Source organism: Apteryx mantelli, chromosome 6 (assembly GCF_036417845.1).
Source record: "Apteryx mantelli isolate bAptMan1 chromosome 6, bAptMan1.hap1, whole genome shotgun sequence".
In the NCBI taxonomy this organism is placed as follows: Eukaryota; Metazoa; Chordata; class Aves; order Apterygiformes; family Apterygidae; genus Apteryx; species Apteryx mantelli.
The window spans coordinates 18184178-18201671 of NC_089983.1; the positions used below are offsets into that span (position 1 = coordinate 18184178).

The following is a 17494-nucleotide window of genomic DNA, read 5'->3' on the forward strand; positions in this document are numbered from 1 at the left end:
AGTAACAACCTTGGGCGTAAGTTCAGAAGCATTTTGCAGTGGTATTACGAAAGAAAAACTTCCACCAGGGAAAGGAGGGCAAGCACTGGGTTAAGGCAAGAGGCAAGATTTCACTCTGCCTGAAAGCATCTTGTTCGGATGACTATTCTTTATGCATCCATGCACCCCTTACCTAAGCGCAGGGAGGAGAATAGTTTGGGCCTTGTTGGGTATGAAATGTATTTATGAATTTCTGCTCTCAGATAAACCTGTGCTTTGTTCAAAAATTGTTTCCTTTATTTAGGAGGGCATGTACTTATACTAGCTAAGTTAAATGTCACTCCTATCTGCTAGAAATATTTTGTTCTGGGTAATAGCCCAATGCATTTAAAATTCCATATATTATGGTTTACTTAAAAATAATGGGCAATTTTGCAATGAATAAGTGCATTAATTATAAGACAAATCATACTAAATACTCTTTCCTACTCAATTCCCTTTAAATTTCAATGAATAAAATTTTGCTTTAAAATAAAGGACATTTTTAATGTATCCAACAATGATTAAATAGACTAATTACAGGTAATAAATATATTTTTATTGAAATGTGAATGACTACACTTGTCACTGGCTCCAAGAAGTATGCTATACTCATTTTAATTATATACCTATATATATATATCAACTAATTATATATTTGTCCCATTACTAATTTAAAAAGACAAGTTAGACAAAATTTGATCAAACCCAATTTTACCTCTAGTCACAGAGGTTAAAGCTCCTCTTAACTTAAATGGAAGCTACATTTGTTCGGCATTTTAAGGCAGAATCAGTCTATTTACCTTAAGACTTTTTTTTTCAAAAAGGAATATACAGGACTAGACATGAAGTATCAGTTTGAATGGCAGGGAGAAAGCAGTGAAAGGAATGGCAGGTGGTCGTGCTAAGCCGTGCGAAGTTTGGCTCCTGGAGGTGTGCTGACGCCAGCGTTGCTCCCGGAGCAGCTCGCTGGCACTCGCCCAAAGCAAAGGGCTGGACACCATCTTCAGACCAACAACTTTTCTTATAAATGGAGAGCAACTGTAGGCTCGGTGCGGTCCTGCAGCCCTTTCTTCCCTTGATTTATCTTCAATAAAAGTCATATAACATCTTTACGGCCCTGAGGCAGGAACCTCCAAGCAGTCCCATTGCCCCGCTGCCATGCGCAAGACTCAGAAGTGCTGCAGCCTCCCTTGCGGGGCTCTCTAAAACCCTTGGTTCGTTCAGTGGCTGCAGAAAGAGCCCCCAGTTCAGCTTCAAGGAGACCATTTATAGTCTGCTATTAAAGTCCAAATTAAAACAGAGGTGCACAGTTGTTCTGTATCCTCAAGGTGCCCTGAGGTATTAGGAATTACAGGCACAAGGGTGTCAGAAGCACTTTTGCAGTGGAAAGGAGCCGTTCCAGCCCTGGTTGCTGCCTAGTCCTGACCTTTGAGGGAGATCTCTCGTACTGGCAGTTAGGGTATGACCTGCAGGCAGAGAGCTGGTCCTGTCACATGATCGGGGAAAAAATTCAGAGGCTGTCATCCTAAGTTTTAGTTTTGCTTTGTGCAGGTCTCAGCAATGTTCACTGAAACTTAGCTTTTTATGCACTCATACCTGCTAGTAAATTCATTTACTGGAATATTAATGGAACGGGAGCACAAAGGGTACAATCAGTCTAAGTTAATTTAAAAATTCAAATAAATGATCATGCATAGGTTGTTTTTCTCCAGTACTCACCATTTCTAATTAGGATGCAATATGACATGTCCTGTTTTCACATTTCATATGCTGCATATTTCAAGTAGCAAATCTAGACTCTCGAGATGATGGCTGGCAACTTGAGAGAAAGAAAAACATAAACAACTTGGAGAAAAAAATGAATATAATAAAAATAAACTTGAAAATATTCCAAGGCTAAGTCAACTCAGAAATATGTTCAAAATATGGAGCGTGAACATTGGTTTTCTGTAATACAGATGGAATCAATGCAAGCAGAATATTGACTACAAGCTAAGGCAGCCTTATCAATAAAGAAGAACTTTTGCAATCTCACCTGTGTGGGGATCCATCATGTGGTTCCCCTCAATCCTCAGAAAAAACTTTCCATCTTTAGCCTGGTTCCTTTTTTCACTTCAGCAGAACCTGAAAACAAAGTTCCTCATCAGCTCTGTTCCCTAAAGACACTTAGGTATTGGGTTTTTGTTTTTTTCATTTCTTCATCTGTAATAATATCCTTTTTTCAGAGATTAATATCAGTTTCTTAAGCACTTTGGAGAAAAAAATGTATTGAATATATAATACTGTTATATTGAAGGCCTATTACTTCCATTCAGGTAAAATTAATAGTACACAGTGGACTCTGCAAGAAAATGTTAAATTATACTATCAAAACATAAATACCCTAGAAAGAGTGGAACAAGTGTTTTCTATTAAGAATAAGCAGTATGCATTCCAAAACAAGTATCTATAATTGGAATATAAATAGTGAAGCTAACGCGGTGTTCAGATCTTACTCTGTTCCTACAATTAACTGGTCGATCTAACACACATTAAAGAAATGATATTTCCATTTGGCAGCTAACAGCTGCCAGTGGAATGAACATCGCCAAACAGCGAGCTTGTGGATGTTTAAAAGCGGCGTCGAACTACTTTGGTCTTAGATGGGTCACAAGAGGTAGAGCAAAGGGAGCATTTCCTAGGCTGGCGCTGGTGGCAGCTGCAGGACGCAGCGGCAGCGGCAAAGCTCCCGCGCCGCCCGCGCGCCGAGGGGCGGTGCCGGCTGCCGTGAGGAGCCGCGCAGGCGCAGCGCACAGAGCGAGCTCCCGCGCCGCCCGCGCGCCGAGGGGCGGTGCCGGCTGCCGTGAGGAGCCGCGCAGGCGCAGCGCACAGAGCGAGCTCCCGCGCCGCCCGCGCGCCGAGGGGCGGTGCCGGCTGCCGTGAGGAGCCGCGCAGGCGCAGCGCACAGAGCGAGCTCCCGCGCCGCTCGCGTGCCGAGGGGCGGTGCCGGCTGCCGTGAGGAGCCGCGCAGGCGCAGCGCACAGAGCGAGCTCCCGCGCCGCTCGCGTGCCGAGGGGCGGTGCCGGCTGCCGTGAGGAGCCGCGCAGGCGCAGCGCACAGAGCGAGCTCCCGCGCCGCCCGCGTGCCGAGGGGCGGTGCCGGCTGCCGTGAGGAGCCGCGCAGGCGCAGCGCACAGAGCGAGCTCCCGCGCCGCTCGCGTGCCGAGGGGCGGTGCCGGCTGCCGTGAGGAGCCGCGCAGGCGCAGCGCACAGAGCGAGCTCCCGCGCCGCCCGCGTGCCGAGGGGCGGTGCCGGCTGCCGTGAGGAGCCGCGCAGGCGCAGCGGTGCGGTGCCGGCTGCCGTGAGGAGCCGCGCAGGCGCAGCCCGCAGCGTGCAGAGAGTCGCCTGCAGGCTATGGGCGACTCACAAGCGCAGCTGACGTGAAATCCAAAGCCACCAATGGAAAAATCGAACAAATAAAAACTCCAACGTATTTTCTGTCACGTATAAAGCAATAGATCAACCTGTTTTTACTATTTCAAGCTCAAAACTAAGGCTGTATCCCAAACAGGGATAAAAAGTCATCTCAGTTAAAAAAAAAAAGGCTCAAATTATAACTTTAGAACTGTTATCTTTAGTCCTGTAATCTGCAAGGATTGAAACTGTTTGTATTTGATTTTCACCAAATGAAATAACACGGCATAAAACTTGATTGTTATGGTTTAACTTAAGGCGTTAAGAGCTTCGCTAACATGTAAACATGTTATCAAGGCTTCTTGCTCATTTCATTACCTTGTTCTTAAAGGTGCATGATTTTTACTCGATAGGATAGTTATACTGTTTTTCCAAGATAGTTAATTGATAGTTTAACAAACACAGTATGACTTAAGAAGTATGCTTCTCCCTCAAGAGAAAGAAACAAAAATTGCTGGAAAAATTTTTAAGAACAGAAAATTTAATAACAAGTAGCAACCAGATGTGAAACAGTGAAGTGTTACAACTTCACTGTTATAAAGATTAATTCCTGAAAATGATGCTGGCGAGTCAGATCCTTTAAGAAAGCAACTATCCATGAGTGGGTTGGCATGGCTAGATCATCGTGAGAGACTTCTCTCTCCCACATTCAAAACAGGGTGAGTTTTAGTCTTGTGCTCTCACCTCGGAGGCAGCGAGGAGGTATCAGCTGTCGTTTGAAAGAGTTTCCCCCAAGTCCAGCGCTCCCTCTAGAAATGCTTCTCTAGTTCAGAGTCTCGCTCCATGTCAGACCTCCCTGTCACTAAGTACTCCTATGAATATGCTGCGTATAAAGAGTTTCTGGTTCAGACTGTTTGTAGCGTACTTTAAAAAAAAATCATCTCTAAATCTCATCTGGTAATGGAATATGCTATTAACATGACAAAAGCAAACTTCATATATTATAAAATTATGCATCACTGTGATTATTTAGAAATACAATATGTCTATAAGTGCATTTAAATTACAGTAAGCAAAACAGCACTTTATGAAGAGTTGGGTGGTGTTGGGTTTGGGATGATTTTTCTTTTTAATGGACTGAACCACCCACTGAAAGATTTCTGGTTTCTTGGATGATTCATTAATGCTTCCTTCATTTTCCAATTTCTATGGGACCATCTGGCCCATCTTTGTAGAAAGGCATTTAGCTGTAAATATATTTTACAGTCTTTCTCAATTTAAAAGTAGTTGCCCAGCTGCTTCACAGAAACTGTCAGCAATTGGTAAACTCCTCAGAATTGCCAGCCTTCATTAGTAATCCAATCAGGATGTAGTTTAAAATACTGCAAATCAGATTATGCTCCATTGGACAGGAATCGGAGTGACATGATGTGCTGGGTTATCTTATTTTGCATCTGTGATTGCCTTTAATCCAGGAGATGCATGCACTTGCTTTTGAAGGGAGAGCACTTAGACTGAGATTAGCTGTCTTTGTGCATGTATGTGGTCATGTGTGTACGTTCCCACACCAAGAATACGCTCCTGTTTAAATTATCTTATTGAATTAAATTTAATGTCAGGCATTGGATAGTGTAAGTTATATACAGTATTAGCTATGCTTTTGAATTCATGTTTTATCTGGTTTAGATTAATTAGAACTGTAAATCTGTGTGTTCTGGTTTCAGTGGGTTTTAGATCAGTCCCTCTCCCTCTCCCTTCTGTCCCTCCAAAACATATTTCTTTAACAGCTGGCAGTACTTGCTGGTAATAAGATAAAAATGTGGAGGTAAGGTTTAGGGGCCAGCACTTGGCCTTATTAAAGAATTACGTTAGTATGTCGTTTCTGGAGTTGCGAGACTCTCTGGTACAATATACAGTTGGGAATATTTATGAGAACAACAATCTAATTACAATTAATCTCTATGCATGGAGAATTTTATGCCATAGAGATCAAACCATACGAGGACTTTGACAGATGTAGCGTTCCGTATTTATTTATAAGGCACCTATACTGCTTAAATAAATATGTGCATAGAAAAACAGGAATTTTACACTGGACTGTACATTCTTTAGACTATTGCTTTGAGTTGTCGTAGACTTTCCAGTGGGACTACTCATGTGAGTAAGTCATTAGTGAGGGAGTAAAGTTTATCAAGTCTAGCCAATTGGCATTGCCTACAGGACATTTCACTGACTGTGATACTGTCAGAAAGAACTCTGCCTTGTGCTCAATACAGGTATTCAGTGTTACTCATTACTACAATAAAAGAAAACAGAGCACCCAGTACCGCAGAAGTCTCTATATTTGTTAAAAGCTGAAAAGTCTTTTGGCTTCTGTCAGTCAGACAGCTTTTATCAATTGTACTTCGTATGTCTCTAATTAGATGAGCCAGCAGGAACATCTCTGAAACTATGAAGCAGGCTTGAAAACTTCATGTAAAATTTCTATAAAACATTAATATTCTACTGCTGGTTAAAGGAGATTTCCTTGGTGTGAGATATAAAGGGAAATGTTAACAGAATAATGCAATATCAGGGACGTTTGTCTAGTCCTTATTTTTAAGAGAAATTTAGAAATAGGTAATAGTGTGAAGACAGATTCTGACAGACAGGTCTATACTGCACAGATAAAAGAAGATACATTTTCAGAAAATCATGTCTTTGGGATCTATTCAGTTGACAGAACAGAGGGAGAACATGTAAGTGGGTGGAGGAGAAGAGAAACTGAAATTATGTTAGGGGGCTGAAATCATTAAAATAGCACATCACTAGTTTTGTCCAATTTGTAATTGAATAGTAACAAAAAATACTAAAACTAGATGTCTTGGTGTTATGAAAAAAAAGAAGTTTAGTGAGTAACTTCTGCTCCTTGAAAATACCATTATAATAAATCTTCTTTCTGACAAGAAAGAAAATCATCTTACAGTGCATTGCATAGTGCAGTCTCGTCCTCCAAGCAATATTCTTGGTTAGTTTTAGGGAGCAAATTACAAAGTGCTGGAAGTGCCAAGTATCCATTATCAGATGTTTGGTAGGGGTAATTTTCCTTAATTAAATCCACTGTTTATGGAGTCAGTCGCACTTGGCTAGTGGAAAGCTTCAAGATAGCTGCTTTTCTCATAAATCAGTTTCATGTAATTATTTTGTGTGCCTATTATTAATTTCAGGCAGTTCTGCTAATTTGGGATTTCATATATCTTTTCCTTCTTGTGTACTATCAATGTGATCTGTGAAGACTTTGGTTTTTCAACTAAAAACCCCAGTTTACTTTGTTCCAGGCATGGTTTGAAGACTCACCCTACTGGATAATTACACATTTCACAGCATTTTTATGGGCCTTTGCTTCATAGCTCATGAATATCTGTATTTCATGTGCTTTATAGTCCATGAAATAAAGGGGTTGTGTTGCATTACGTTCAACAGTTTATATATATAACCTGAATGCTAATTTTTAGGAACTGAAACAAGCGGCCTAGTTTTCTTCTTGCAGTTGGGAGTTAGGAGCAACTCTGCTAAAGGGAATGGAACTTTGCTAAGGAAACGCCTTTGAAAGTGGGAGTCCCGGCAGTGCCTAAATACAGGTGGAAAATACAGGCTCCTGGTGGCATTTCCTCTAATCTCAGTGGGATTAGAAAAGACCTCTATCTTCATACATTTCTGTTGACTACAAGACTAGTAAACACAGACTATGCAAGCAAAATAAACAGTGATGTACAACATTTTTTCTATAACTGGAAAACTAATATGTGAAGTGGTGATTGTATCAATATGCATTCAACTATCAGAAAACTAAGCGGAAGGGAAATGAGAAAAGGTATATGAAAGGGAGAATGAAAAAAGGAGGGAAATGCAATTCCGTTGTCATCTCTAAGAAACAATCCAAAGGAACTGCTGCTGTCAGTTCTCAAGTGTGAGAAAACAGCTTCCATGTTCATGTTAAGACTGCTCTCATTCGTCCTTGTTATGTTTAAATATTAGGTTTCCTTTTGTTTAACTATTCGGTAAGAGTGGTTGTGAAATTTCTTTGCTACTGAATTTGGTGATTGATCCTTTATTCAAATGTTCATAAAATATCCACCAAGATCTGCCACCAAGTTAGCTACTTTGGTAATACTGATGATTTTATTAACGTAAGTGCAAAGGAAAACGGAATATTCATGTTCAGAAAGCCATAGTTAAAACCCCATATTCTATATGTTATTGGATAGCTCTCCTGTGGCTAAAGCACATAGATCGGGTACATAGGATATGTTCCATAGCTCTGGCATGGACATCCTCTGTGATTTTTCTCTCATAAATGATTGCACGGTATGCCAGGGTAAATCACAGAGACTTTGTAATTTCTTCCTTTTCTTCCTGTAGTATGTTGGTCATGTCTCTTTTCTTTTTCACTCCACCTACATTAGCAGTAGGGAAATGAGATAAAAGGATCTATCACATGGTGCTCATCCTTCTGCACTAACTTTTTTCATGTGGCAGCATGGTTTACTCATGGGCTAGGCATTCTGTAGCTTTAAGAGCTCTCAATGGTATTTAAGTGTAAAACACATGAATATACAACTTGTATAGCAGTCAGTTTTCAGCAAAACTTTCGTGATTGTATAAAAATTCAAGGACATTATTTCATGAAATGAAAAAATGGGGCATAATATAGAACTGATAAAATATACAAAGCATAGTTCTCTTAAAGGTGGTAAGAAAATGAAGTACATGTTTCTATTGCGATCCAGAAGTTATTCTTAGAAACAGATCTTACAAGGTAGAGAACTGATTGCTTCAATATTACTTTTAAAAGATCAACAGTAATTAATTAGATAGTTCTTATTTGATCCATTTTATGGGGGTTCAGGTCTATCCTGGGCAAAACGCAGATCTTTCTGGTACTAGAAAAAGGTATGATCCTGGAATGCTTTGTCTAAATATCATGTAAAAGTTTACAGGCTTCTTTTTATTTTCAGTGGACCTCATAAAAAAATATGCACTGTTTTGACACTTCTTTCACCAGTCCCAGCCATGACCAAGAATTAAAGGATGTGAAAAGGAAAAATGATCCAGCAATGCAAAACTTGCTTGAAATTAAAATATTTCCTTTGGTAGAAAATTCAAATCAGTTATTGTTTTAAATGGTTCTTCTGTGTATTCCTGGTCAAATTACATCGAACCAATAAAACAAGATTTGGGATCAGCTGCATTTTGAAGACTAAAACAATATGCTGGCCCTCTAGAGGAGTAAACTCTTTAACTTGACCATTAGTTCAGTTGAAGACCTGAAATATTAAATTTCATCATCACTACACCTTTGAGTATGGATCATTTAAAAAGGGTTTCTAAACCCAGGTGACTTCTAGTTATCAAAAATATATCAGAGAAAAGGAAAAGCACATGTATTGAATCACAGCTGCAAAGATCTCAGAGACCATATATGAGAAATAAAAGCATAGTTATTTAGTGCCTGAAAGCATACCACTGGACAGAATAGTGACTTTGATCCTGATGTATAAATGTAGAAGACAAATAGATTTAGAATTTTGGATGTGGGCTCAGTGTCATTTTTTTGGGCTGAAATAATGAATGAGTATCCTGTGTTTAAAAAATAGCATCGGAATCTTTTTTTCCAACCTAACACCCCCATTTACTTTGATTTTACTTTTGTATAGTTTCATTTGTATTATTAAATAGTGTTTATGAGTCTGTTTTACAAATCTACTTTTTTCTGGTCTGTATTTTTAAATGATACATTAAAAATTAATATAAAAAGTCTACAGGAGAGCCATAAATTATAAGTAAACCCAGCATCTAAAGTTAATTTAATATTCAAGGTTTGGTTTGAACCTGTGACACTTTGAAAAAATCTGAATCTAAACCATACAGAACAGGACATGCATTGATTTTTGTGTTTTCCATTTTACATAGTGGACATTAATTTGCATTCCTAATAAGATCACTAATAACAGAGTGAAAGGAAAGGTAATAGTCATCCAGTATATCTGTAATAAGTAGGAATATCAGTCATGAACTAGTCTGTCTGTAGTCACAATACAAAATTGTCTACAGATGCCATCTTTTTATACACAAGTTGAGAGAGTATAGTACAAAAGAAAAGATTTTCATGAAGTGTTTACTGGGCTTAATAAAATCAGTGTTTACTTCAGATGTTACTTTATTTGTGCTCAGAGTAAGATGAGAATCAAAAAACTTAAATCAAATTTAAAGGAGATCCTTTTATTTAGAAGATCCTTTATTGAGGAAAAAAGGGAGATGACTAAAATATGGCAGAAATTCAGTGGTGAAGTGCATTGTAGTTTTATTGGCTGGAGTGAGGCAATGAATGTGAATTACAATACGAGAAAATAGCAGGTCAGAACCTGTATCCACTCTATTTACTCCATCTGCTCCGTGTGCTTTAATATAAATAATAATAGTGTCACTACCAGCTGAAGGGCATAAAGAATGCATTTTAATGATATTTGAGCTTTGGTATTCTGGGAACCCCAGAGAAAATGGATTAGTAGATAGGAAACAGATGGGTATGGAAAAGGTGTGTCATTGCATGGTTGCCATCACACATAACGGGGAACACGATTTAGCATGAGAACATGCACCTACTAAGGATGTAAGTATAGAGAGCACCAAACTCAACACATTCATGTTCATTGAAAATCACATATACATTACCACCTATCTGTTGTATATCCACTCATATTTCTTCAAGACACAAAGATAATGTAAGAGACAGTAGAATGTATTTTAACTTGTAAGTAGCAGTTTTATAAATTCAGAATAATGGTATCATAATTCATAATTCCATAATTCCATGAATTTATCCAAGAACTTAGCTCCTCTCTAGACCTTCTCTCTGCAAGGGTAGAAGGTAGAAGGTACCTCTGTAAGGGTAGAAGGTAGCAAAGAAACATTAGTCTAGAAGAACTCTCATCCTCTTCATAAGGATGAGGTCTATCAACTAAAATCTTATGTTCCATTGATTTCTTATTTACTGTTTTTTATCCATGTTAGACACAGTACAGAAACAGCTGGCTTGCTTACAGGACCACAACCCCCCACCAATTTCTTGCATAATTTTTTCCCAATTTATTCTTATGGTTCCTTAATTAATGCTATCATTCCATATTGGGCACACCCACTTCATCATTCCTGAAAGGCTCTGGCATACTGCACTGGAAAAACATAGTAACACCCTTCCATGGGGAAAGGTGCTGCCTTGTACTTCACATTCCTCTCAGTCCCATCCTTTAAAGATGGCTCAAGAGCTCCCTTCAATCACATTCATCAGCATTTCAAATCAAAGTAGTACTGGTTTTGATCAGTGCCTGTTGATCCTTCTGTGTCCCTTAGAGTCATAATTCTCACATTTATACAAGTATACTCTCTGGTTTGTTTTGCTCATCAAGTTCATCCAGTCATTGCATACTTCCCATTAGTAAGTATGGAAGATCATAAGCTGATCTTCTACAATAATAGCCTCAGAACTAAAACTGTGCTTTTATCCATCTACTGAAATTGTTACATAGCAGTTTAAATGTTTGTCAAAAACAGATCCAGACATGAGCCAGTATATCCTGTAACCACAACAGTAGTTTTCTAGCATTCATATACTTCCCCAGGACCATCATGATAAGATGAACAGAGACAGATGATAAATTCTATTTCTTGCTACTTCTAATTCTTACTTCTCTCCTTGACCCTGTGGGAAGTCAAGATTTGCTTGATTCAGGTCTAATGAAGTTGGTACCTTTTTGCTATTGGAGCAAAGTAATACTTGGTCAGACAGTTGCCATGCACCTACCTTCTGATTCTGCATGATGAGAAAGAAGACTTAGACAGTACTGATAACTACCTGAGCTTTCTCTTAATTCCTCCTAGGCCTTCTCACAGTTTGAACAATTTTAGGATAATTCAATATCAAGGATGTGGCTCCTTCTGAAAACTGCACACCTGCCGTTTTCAGACTTTGCCCAGAGTTGTCTCCTGCCACCTGCAGTACAAGCTAATTAACTTTGAAGGCACCAAAAAAGGCCACCATAATTGATTCTTTAAATAGAAGTACCTCTGTTCCTTACCTGCATATTAGGTGCGGACTCTGTTTGCCCTGTCAGATCTGTGCAGCCACCGTCACCTTTCCTGAGTCTCTTGCCTACTGACCATCCCTTCAGAATCCTTTCTAATAGGAATTCTTGGAAGAGTCGTGAATAAATGACAGTTTGCAACAAAACAAAATGCCAGGTTAGTAATGAAGCTGATATGACGTACCCAAAGACATCACTTTTCCTAGGGTGGCCATTTGTACTGAGCTTCCTCCCAGGTTTAAACCTATGAGCTTGACAATGCTAGTCAAATAAACACTGAATATCGTGTGGCAACTGAGTTTTCTATCATTTTCTGGATAGCCACTGGTGAAATCTGAAGACTTGCAAAGGCAAGAGGGCAGATCTGTGTGAATAAAGTGCTATTTTATTGCATGGAAGGTAGTGAGAACAGGGTCAGATACCTTGCTGGGACCGACCATCCCTTCTTGCTGGGAGCAGTGAAAGCAGAGGCATGTCTATCCTCTCCGTTCTGTAATGACCAGAACACTCCTTCCTTGGCTGGAACTCTAGCACCCCCCACAGATATGAAGAGAGATGCATTTTCAGGCTAAGGTCTCTTTCTTTCCCTACCTCCAGTCCTAATTTCCATTTTCAGAGAACTTGTTCTCTCTACTGTTTTACCTAATTCTTTCCTCCTAAGATTGTTGTTTTGATTTCTGATCAATAATTCCTCTGCATGTATCTCCTGTCAATTAGGTGCAGTGAGTAAACCCATTTTTGTACAGAATTACTGCTGCAATTTGAGTAATGTTTGTCTCCATGTAGCATAGTTTGAATGAATTATTAGTTTGAATAACTGATGAAATTTACTGAGATGTGATCAGCGTAGGCTCAAAAAATAATTGGCTTTTGCATTTCTTCAGTACCCTCTTATCTGCAAGGAAATCAATGAAGGATCAGGTATTTAGGATGTGCATGTAGATATGGAGCTTCTGTTACTTAAACCCTAGAAAAAGTTCAAACAATTTCCTTTCCTTTTCTTTTCTACATTTTAAGAGATTACATGTTGTAGTGGCATACATGCTTGGGAAAATAACTCACTCTTGGGGTAAGTGTCCAAGCATAAATCAGTTTGACATGTTCTGTCTCCACGGCTAGGAATGGCATTGAAAGAAAGGTAACATAATTTTAAAGTTAAAGAATAATATGGGCCACAGCAACTGAGACAGTAATGAGGAAAAATTGCTATTCATTGTGCAAACTTGAATATAAAAGAAGCCATATCTGAGAAAAGAATCTGAGAAAAAAGATAAAATCCAGCATCATTTCATATTTACTCATTGAAGTCTGACCATGTCCACAGAACATGAATAAAAGAAACTGGAAATACTTTTTTATGATGATCGGGTTTTTCAGCTGTTGACAGTTCCAGGTTTTTGTCTGTTAATGCACTGTGTCAAGTGTATATTTAAATGTATATAATTGGAGATCAGGAAGATTCCTTTTAATCTTTCTTAACTTCATTGCCAAGTGTAATGCTTCAGTGTTGGAGTGACATGCATATCGCTGTTGAAATCAGCAGGATAGAAAGAATCAAACTGAGGAGACACCACTGTTTGCATCCCAGGATGGCTTGTTTTATTAAAGAAGAATCTTGGAGAAGCAGGTTTAACTGAGAATTGACAGCACTACAGAAAAAATGGTAAAAGCTTTAGTTTTACACAACATTTAACACGACTGGTTTCTACTGTGTAGTAGAGGAGCTAATGTCTGACATTGAATACTACCACAAGCTCTAAAAGTAGGATAAGGACACTAACACTGAATGGTTTATTCCGCTTTCATATAACTATGCTTTTATGGTAAAATCACCTTTCTGTCCAATATACTCTGACCAGGTTCTTTTAGATATTCCACATGTGGAGGGTTTAACGTATAATGTAAAATTAATACATGGTAAATTGATTTAGCTGAGTGATACAGCAATGCACTTAAATCACAGTACAAGTACAAATTACAAGTACAAGTAGCAATTGAAATATATGGTTGAATCACAATGCAAACGTGAATTTCATTACCAGTCTCTATAATACGGTCACTGTCACAACGCCCGGCGTCCCCAGTCGCCAGGAAGGAATATGTGGGTCAAAACCAGCTCAAGCCCATTCTTTCTGTTCATTGTTCGGTTTTATACTCTGTGTTGGCCTGAGTCGTGTATACTCCCCCCATGCTTGTCTGGCTAACTCAGGACGACGTGTGTTTGCATTGTTTTGCTTAACTCAGGGTCAAAGAGTTGCACAGCTGGTTGATTCACTCAGCTGATGCAGCCATTTATCTAGAATAAAGGCTATCCTCCAGTTCCCTTTGCGTTGGGGTAAGTTCAGCTTCCTTTGAAACAGCGGTGGTCAGTCACTCCATGCATTTGTCCCTGAGGTTCATGAGCATGTAGCCCTTGCCCATCTTCTCAGAGCCACCTTCCGACATAGGGGTTCGCTGATCGGCCACATATCCTTTCTGGACTTCCCGACGTGATAGATCCAGACCTCCTTCCCATTTCACCAAAGAGATTTCCATCTTCTTCCAGCTGTCTCTGCTGTCAGGTCATGAACTCCTTTTACAATGGTCTAGTCCAGCTATGAACAAACTAATTCACATTGCGAGCCTTTGACACAAATAGGGAACCAGACCTGGGATTTCGAAGTTAACAGAATTCAGTTGTCTCTTTTCTCAGGGATCTCTTGCACAGCATTTAGCACAATGGAGCAGACAGTGATTGAAATCTTTGGGCTGTTCCTTAATAAAAATAACAATAATGAGATTATCCAGTGTAAAAATCTCTAATAAATACGAGATTTAAAGCATATTGCTTTTCCTGCTAAGCATTGGCCGTTTTAAGTGATTACACAGCAAATAGTCTATTTTAGAAGTTCCAGCTTGGTTCACCATGGACTGCAACTCTCACAGCTTCCTGCAAGCAGGTATCAGGAGCTTTGCAGGGAGGAAAGGCAGTGGTAAATGTTACATGAATGCTATCCATGGGTCCAGTATGCCACGGGATGCACTCACTCTCCGCATCAGCTGCATTTGATGTGTGCTTTGTGCGGGACCGTGTATACTCAGGGAACAAGGCTTGCCTCTAGTCTCACCTTATCCTCCTAGATGGACACAAAGTTTCAGGATTTGTGCTTTTGTGCAGTTTAATGGATAGGTGTCATGGAACATTATGCTCTCTGCTGTTACCAAGGAAACTTGCGGTACAGTTTTTAGAAACTGTCTGGGAAAGAATTAATGAGCAGTTAACTTAGTTTCAGATGTAGCTGAGCAAAACTATTTTTGTGTGAAAAATGAGGGTGAGTCCACACCAAAACCTTTAGTGAAAACTTAATTAGGTGATATATATAGATACAGATATTTCCAAAAATTAGGAATATTTTATTTCATATTTTTCTAACACATTAAACCTGAGAAATGGTGAAATCCAAAATATTTTCATTTCAGGAAGACTATATAAAGACTGTATAAAGGAGAATAAGGCTGAAAAGGACCTTATCTAGTCATCTAGTCCACTTCTTGGCCCCAAGACAGGATCAGCTATAGCTGAACAATTCTTGGCTGATATTAGTCTAACCAGCACTTAAAAATCTAGAGTCCACCACCTCCTTAGGCAGCTTAATTCCTTCTTTTTCCTCTAAACTACAGGTTTCTCATAATGTCTAACCTAAATCTCCATTGCTACATTTTATGGCCTTCACTTTCCATTCTAATCCCCAATGGATATAGAAAATGATTTATTACCAGCTTCACCAGATTAAATGCCTGCATGTGGGAAGGGTACTATTTTGTCCCCAGTTTTTACTTCCAAGACTAAACAATCCAATTCTTTCCAAATTTCTTTTGATCTCAATTCACTCTACCCTCACACACAAAAATAACCTCACACAAAAAATTGCTAACAGACAACTAGGTCCTCCACTTAGCTTTAGTCTTGGAGCACCCTTTGCTGAGAGTTGAGCCATGCTCCAGATTCCTCCTTGTAGGAAGGAAAAGTCAAACCCACAGCCTAAGAGGGTGCACTACAACCCCAAAAATGAAAATGAGAGCAAGTCATATGACTTAATGAAGAGCATTTTTCAAACCTCCTGAGGAGAAGTAGGCTATAACATAATCATAGGTGAATACGTCCCTTCCTGGTTCTTTCATCTATTTTCACTGGATTTCTTAATTGGGTCTTGATTTTTAAAGCCAATTTCATTCATTCTTATTGTTACCTGCCTGCAGTTAGAATCTTATTTTGAAAACTTCTGTTCATACATCAGACAGTATAGTTATGTGGCAACATTATTCCTTCATTATTGTAGCTCAGTTATAAGTGGGATGTCTGCTCTTGAAGAAATCAGACTGAAGAAAATATTTCTGGCAATTAAGTCATGTAACCCAGCATATCTGCACTTGAAGTACACATTCTACTCACCATATTCTTTGCAGAATAAAAGACATCCTACTTTTCCAAAATTTGCCATTAAAAATAATTTTGTGAACTTCTTTGCAGGAAGGAGTTTAAAACAAATCAAGGAAACCCTGAGAGAAGTCATTTAATTCAGTCTAACAGTATATGAAAGAATGACAGATTTGTAAGCTGCAACTTTATTTTCCCATGTAGTTTCTGAGGCATATACAGGTTTTCACGCATCGGTACAGGACTCTTGCTGTGTAATTTACAGTTAGCCAGTCTAGTTAGCCCTCAGTCTAGCCAGGAATTAAGCTCAGCAAGTAGATGACAGATGCAGGTCAACGGAGATTCTCTAAGTCTCTCTCCTTGTTCCCAAGACTTAAGCTGCACCAGCCTGTTATGTGGTAGTTATTACTGAGAACTAATCCTTTTCTGCCTCAGAATTGTGCATGTAAGAACACCTGCTCTCCCCTTGCTCAATTTGATGAGGAGAAGAATCTGTCCAGCTATTGCCAACGAGACCTTAACAGGAAAAAAAGAAAAAAAACAAAACTTTTTATTTGTGCCAGCTTTGACACTCACAAAATGGCCTGTCTTAGCCTAGTGAGGCAACTAGCATTTCCTGTCCTTCGCATGCCAAATCCCAGTGCCATCCAGTGGCACCTTCACCCAGAAGGAGCATGGTCCACTCTGGGATGCGCGAGGGCATACAGTTTCCACAGCTGTTCCCCACATGGGCGGGAGAGACTCTCGAGCTGACATACGTTGTTCTTTCCTTGAGTTGTTTGTCTCTGATGTATGTTGTAGAGTGGTCTTAATTGTAAGATGGGCACCTGGAAATCTTGGAAGCTGTTTGGACTTTTCTGATATGTGCTTGAGCTTTGCTGGTACTCAAGCACAATTTAAAAATCCAAAAGAAACTACATTTTTATTTATTACATTTTCAAAAGAGAAGTGGATAATTTTCTGAAATATAGAACCAAAGGCTGGAAAGAATATTTTGAGCTAAGAAACCTGTCTTAGTGTTTGCCGAAGCTTATGTGACTGGAGTTTATCACTCATATTCTTGAATGTATGTGCTGCCCAGGGATTTTTGGTTCACTTACTGCTTCTTGAACTGGCACACATCACCTGCTTAAAACAGCTATTTTAAAGCAAACAAAATCTGTAACATTTAAAAACAATAAGAGTTTATTCTCAGGGTGGGGTAGTAGACAAAAAAGCAGTTCCTCTAGTCAGCCATATGGACTTGCACCCTTTTCAGTTGAAAAATCTGAGTGGTTTTTGTTGCCAAGGAGTTCATATTAACTAAATTTCTTTTCAATAGCATAGCACAAAAAAGCATAAAAAAGGGTCTGATGCAAAAGTGAGAAACATAATTTTCATATGTTAATTGTGCTGCACGTTGTTTGCTTTTAAGCATCATTTTAATTTTGATTGGTCAAAGAAATTGTGAGCCTATGCTGAATGAAATTAGCTGGCTGCATTCCAGCAGTGATATCCTTCTACTTTATATTTGTATATACTGAGACAGAATGCAAGTTTAT

The 17494-nt window shown here is 39.2% G+C and overlaps 1 long non-coding RNA gene across 1 annotated transcript; it reads right to left on the reverse strand.

Annotated features, from left to right (window-relative positions):
- Positions 1-1445: 1445 nt before the first annotated feature.
- Positions 1446-2090, reverse strand: LOC106492396 (uncharacterized). The gene is made up of 3 exons (XR_001293975.1): positions 2057-2090; positions 1741-1840; positions 1446-1507 (listed from the first exon to the last, which is right to left on the reverse strand). It is a non-coding gene; the product is annotated as an uncharacterized lncRNA (long non-coding RNA).
- Positions 2091-17494: the final 15404 nt, after the last annotated feature.